Source organism: Engystomops pustulosus, unplaced genomic scaffold (genome assembly GCF_040894005.1).
Source record: "Engystomops pustulosus unplaced genomic scaffold, aEngPut4.maternal MAT_SCAFFOLD_520, whole genome shotgun sequence".
NCBI lineage: Eukaryota > Metazoa > Chordata > Amphibia > Anura > Leptodactylidae > Engystomops > Engystomops pustulosus.
This window is the reverse complement of record NW_027285399.1, coordinates 26,945-32,500: the sequence shown is the minus strand read 5'-3', so window position 1 is coordinate 32,500 and position 5,556 is coordinate 26,945.

Below are 5,556 nucleotides of genomic sequence, written 5' to 3'. Positions count from 1 at the left end.
GAAGTAGGAGCTCCTACTTCCAAAGCGATGACGTCAGCGGGAGCAGCCGCTCGGCCGTATCCGGCGGCATGTCACTGTTCCCCGGCCAGACTTGGCGGCAAGTCCCGGGGGACGAACAAGCCCATGGAAGTAGGGGCTCAGCGGGAGCAGCCAGTTGGCCTATCCGGCCACATGTCACTGTCCCCCGGCCAGACTTGGCGGCAAGTCCCGGGGAGGAACAAGCCCATGGAAGTAGGAGCTCCTACTTCCAAAGCGATGACGTCAGCGGGAGAAGCCGCTCGGCCTATCCGGCCACATGTCACTGTCCCCCGGCCACACTTGGCTATAGGTCCCGGGGAGGAATAATGCCCATGGAAGTAGGAGCTCCTACTTCCAAAGGGGCAAGTCAGCGGGAGCAGCCACTTGGCCTATCCGGCCAAGTTTCACTGTTCCCCGGCCACACTTGGCTGTAGGTCCCGGAGAGGAATAATGCCCATGGAAGTAAGAGCTCCTACCTCCAAAGGGGCAAGTCAGCGGGAGAAGCCACTTGGCCTATCCGGCCACATGTCACTGTCCCCCGGCCAAGCTTGGCTGTAGGTCCCGGGGAGGAATAATGCCCATGGAAGTAGGAGCTCCTACTTCCAAAGGGGCAAGTCAGCGGAAGAAGCCACTAGTTCTATCCGGCCAAGAGTCACTGTTCCCCGGCCTTACTTGGCAGTAGGTCCCGGGGAGGAATAATGCCCATGGAAGTAGGAGCTCCTACTTCCAAAGGGGCAAGTCAGCGGGAGAAGCCACTTGGCCTATCCGGCCAAGAGTCACTGTTCCCCGGCCACTCTTGGCAGTAGGTCCCGGGGAGGAATAATGCCCATGGAAGTAGGAGCTCCTACTTCCAAAGGGGCAAGTCAGCGGGAGAAGCCACTTGGCCTATCCGGCCAAGAGTCACTGTTCCCCGGCCACACTTGGCAATAGGTCCCGGGGAGGAATAATGCCCATGGAAGTAGGAGCTCCTACTTCCAAAGGGGCAAGTCAGCGGGAGCAGCCACTTGGCCTACCCGGCCAAGTTTCACTGTTCCCCGGCCAGACTTGGCTGTAGGTCCCGGAGAGGAATAATGCCCATGGAAGTAAGAGCTCCTACCTCCAAAGGGGCAAGTCAGCGGGAGAAGCCACTTGGCCTATCCGGCCACATGTCACTGTCCCCCGACCAAGCTTGGCTGTAGGTCCCGGGGAGGAATAATGCCCATGGAAGTAGGAGCTCCTACTTCCAAAGGGGCAAGTCAGCGGAAGAAGCCACTAGTTCTATCCGGCCAAGAGTCACTGTTCCCCGGCCTTACTTGGCAGTAGGTCCCGGGGAGGAATAATGCCCATGGAAGTAGGAGCTCCTACTTCCAAAGGGGCAAGTCAGCGGGAGAAGCCACTTGGCCTATCCGGCCAAGAGTCACTGTTCCCCGGCCACTCTTGGCAGTAGGTCCCGGGGAGGAATAATGCCCATGGAAGTAGGAGCTCCTACTTCCAAAGGGGCAAGTCAGCGGGAGAAGCCACTTGGCCTATCCGGCCAAGAGTCACTGTTCCCCGGCCACACTTGGCAATAGGTCCCGGGGAGGAATAATGCCCATGGAAGTAGGAGCTCCTACTTCCAAAGGGGCAAGTCAGCGGGAGAAGCCACTAGTTCTATCCGGCCAAGAGTCACTGTTCCCCGGCTACACTTGGCAGTAGGTCCCGGGGAGGAATAATGCCCATGGAAGTAGGAGCTACTACCTCCAAAGGGTGAAGACACTTGGCTCTAAGTCCCCGAGAGGTATACTGCCCATGGGAGTAAGAGCTCCTACTTCCAAAGGGGCAAGTCAGCGGGAGAAGCCACTTGGCCTACCCGGCCAAGAGTCACTGTTCCCCGGCCACACTTGGCAGTAGGTCCCGGGGAGGAATAATGCCCATGGAAGTAGGAGCTCCTACTTCCAAAGGGGCAAGTCAGCGGGAGAAGCCACTTGGCCTACCCGGCCAAGAGTCACTGTTCCCCGGCCACACTTGGCAGTAGGTCCCGGGGAGGAATAATGCCCATGGAAGTAGGAGCTCCTACTTCCAAAGGGGCAAGTCAGCGGGAGAAGCCACTTGGCCTATCCGGCCACATGTCACTGTCCCCCGGCCACACTTGGCTGTAGGTCCCGGGGAGGAATAATGCCCATGGAAGTAGGAGCTCCTACTTCCAAAGGGGCAAGTCAGCGGAAGAAGCCACTAGTTCTATCCGGCCAAGAGTCACTGTTCCCCGGCCTTACTTGGCAGTAGGTCCCGGGGAGGAATAATGCCCATGGAAGTAGGAGCTCCTACTTCCAAAGGGGCAAGTCAGCGGGAGAAGCCACTTGGCCTATCCGGCCAAGAGTCACTGTTCCCCGGCCACACTTGGCAATAGGTCCTGGGGAGGAATAATGCCCATGGAAGTAGGAGCTCCTACTTCCAAAGGGGCAAGTCAGCGGGAGCAGCCACTTGGCCTACCCGGCCAAGTTTCACTGTTCCCCGGCCACACTTGGCTGTAGGTCCCGGAGAGGAATAATGCCCATGGAAGTAAGAGCTCCTACCTCCAAAGGGGCAAGTCAGCGGGAGAAGCCACTTGGCCTATCCGGCCACATGTCACTGTCCCCCGGCCAAGCTTGGCTGTAGGTCCCGGGGAGGAATAATGCCCATGGAAGTAGGAGCTCCTACTTCCAAAGGGGCAAGTCAGCGGAAGAAGCCACTAGTTCTATCCGGCCAAGAGTCACTGTTCCCCGGCCTTACTTGGCAGTAGGTCCCGGGGAGGAATAATGCCCATGGAAGTAGGAGCTCCTACTTCCAAAGGGGCAAGTCAGCGGGAGAAGCCACTTGGCCTATCCGGCCAAGAGTCACTGAACCCCGGCCACTCTTGGCAGTAGGTCCCGGGGAGGAATAATGCCCATGGAAGTAGGAGCTCCTACTTCCAAAGGGGCAAGTCAGCGGGAGAAGCCACTTGGCCTATCCGGCCAAGAGTCACTGTTCCCCGGCCACACTTGGCAATAGGTCCCGGGGAGGAATAATGCCCATGGAAGTAGGAGCTCCTACTTCCAAAGGGGCAAGTCAGCGGGAGAAGCCACTTGGCCTACCCAGGCAAGAGTCACTGTTCCCCGGCCACACTTGGCAGTAGGTCCCGGGGAGGAATAATGCCCATGGAAGTAGGAGCTCCTACTTCCAAAGGGTCAAGTCAGCGGGAGAAGCCACTTGGCCTATCCGGCCAAGAGTCACTGTTCCCCGGCCACACTTGGCAGTAGGTCCCGGGGAGGAATAATGCCCATGGAAGTAGGAGCTCCTACTTCCAAAGGGGCAAGTCAGCGGGAGAAGCCACTTGGCCTATCCGAACAAGAGTCACTGTTCCCCGGCCACACTTGGCAGGAGGTCCCGGGGAGGAATAATGCCCATGGAAGTAGGAGCTACTACCTCCAAAGGGTGAAGACACTTGGCTCTAAGTCCCCGAGAGGTATAGTGCCCATGGAAGTAGGAGCTCCTACTTCCAAAGGGGCAAGTCAGCGGGAGAAGCAACTTGGCCTATCCGGCCAAGAGTCACTGTTCCCCGGCCACACTTGGCAGGAGGTCCCGGGGAGGAATAATGCCCATGGAAGTAGGAGCTCCTACTTCCAAAGGGTCAAGTCAGCGGGAGAAGCCACTTGGCCTATCCGGCCAAGAGTCACTGTTCCCCGGCCACACTTGGCAGTAGGTCCCGGGGAGGAATAATGCCCATGGAAGTAGGAGCTCCTACTTCCAAAGGGGAAAGTAAGCGGGAGAAGCCACTTGGCCTATACGGCCAAGAGTCACTGTTCCCCGGCCACACTTGGCAGTAGGTCCCGGGGAGGAATAATGCCCATGGAAGTAGGAGCTCCTACTTCCAAAGGGGCAAGTCAGCGGGAGAAGCCACTTGGCCTATCCGGCCAAGAGTCACTGTTCCCCGGCCACACTTGGCAGGAGGTCCCGGGGAGGAATAATGCCCATGGAAGTAGGAGCTCCTACTTCCAAAGGGGCAAGTCAGCGGGAGAAGCCACTTGGCCTATCCGGCCAAGAGTCACTGTTCCCCGGCCACACTTGGCAGTAGGTCCCGGGGAGGAATAATGCCCATGGAAGTAGGAGCTCCTACTTCCAAAGGGGCAAGTCAGCGGGAGAAGCCACTTGGCCTATCCGGCCAAGAGTCACTGTCCCCCGGCCACACTTGGCAGTAGGTCCCGGGGAGGAATAATGCCCATGGAAGTAGGAGCTCCTACTTCCAAAGGGTCAAGTCAGCGGGAGAAGCCACTTGGCCTATCCGGCCAAGAGTCACTGTTCCCCGGCCACACTTGGCAGTAGGTCCCGGGGAGGAATAATGCCCATGGAAGTAGGAGCTCCTACTTCCAAAGGGGAAAGTAAGCGGGAGAAGCCACTTGGCCTATCCGGCCAAGAGTCACTGTTCCCCGGCCACACTTGGCAGTAGGTCCCGGGGAGGAATAATGCCCATGGAAGTAGGAGCTCCTACTTCCAAAGGGGCAAGTCAGCGGGAGAAGCCACTTGGCCTATCCGGCCAAGAGTCACTGTTCCCCGGCCACACTTGGCAGGAGGTCCCGGGGAGGAATAATGCCCATGGAAGTAGGAGCTCCTACTTCCAAAGGGGCAAGTCAGCGGGAGAAGCCACTTGGCCTATCCGGCCAAGAGTCACTGTTCCCCGGCCACACTTGGCAGTAGGTCCCGGGGAGGAATAATGCCCATGGAAGTAGGAGCTCCTACTTCCAAAGGGGCAAGTCAGCGGGAGAAGCCACTTGGCCTATCCGGCCAAGAGTCACTGTCCCCCGGCCACACTTGGCAGTAGGTCCCGGGGAGGAATAATGCCCATGGAAGTAGGAGCTCCTACTTCCAAAGGGGCAAGTCAGCGGGAGAAGCCACTTCGCCTACCCGGCCAAGTGTCACTGTCCCCCGGCCAGACTTGGCGGCAAGTCCCGGGGAGGAATAATGCCCATGGAAGTAGGAGCTCACTTGGCTCTAAGTCTTCGAGAGGTATAATGCCCATGGAAGTAAGAGCTCCTACTTCCAAAGGGGCAAGTCAGCGGGAGAAGCCACTTCGCCTACCCGGCCAAGTGTCACTGTCCCCCGGCCAGACTTGGCGGCAAGTCCCGGGGAGGAATAATGCCCATGGAAGTAGGAGCTCCTACTTCCGAAGGGGCAAGTCAGCGGGAGAAGCCACTTCGCCTACCCGGCCAAGTGTCACTGTCCCCCGGCCAGACTTGGCGGCAAGTCCCGGGGAGGAATAATGCCCATGGAAGTAGGAGCTCACTTGGCTCTAAGTCTTCGAGAGGTATAATGCCCATGGAAGTAAGAGCTCCTACTTCCAAAGGGGCAAGTCAGCGGGAGAAGCCACTTCGCCTACCCGGCCAAGTGTCACTGTCCCCCGGCCAGACTTGGCGGCAAGTCCCGGGGAGGAATAATGCCCATGGAAGTAGGAGCTCCTACTTCCAAAGGGGCAAGTCAGCGGGAGAAGCCACTTGGCCTATCCGGCCAAGAGTCACTGTTCCCCGGCCACACTTGGCAGGAGGTCCCGGGGAGGAATAATGCCCATGG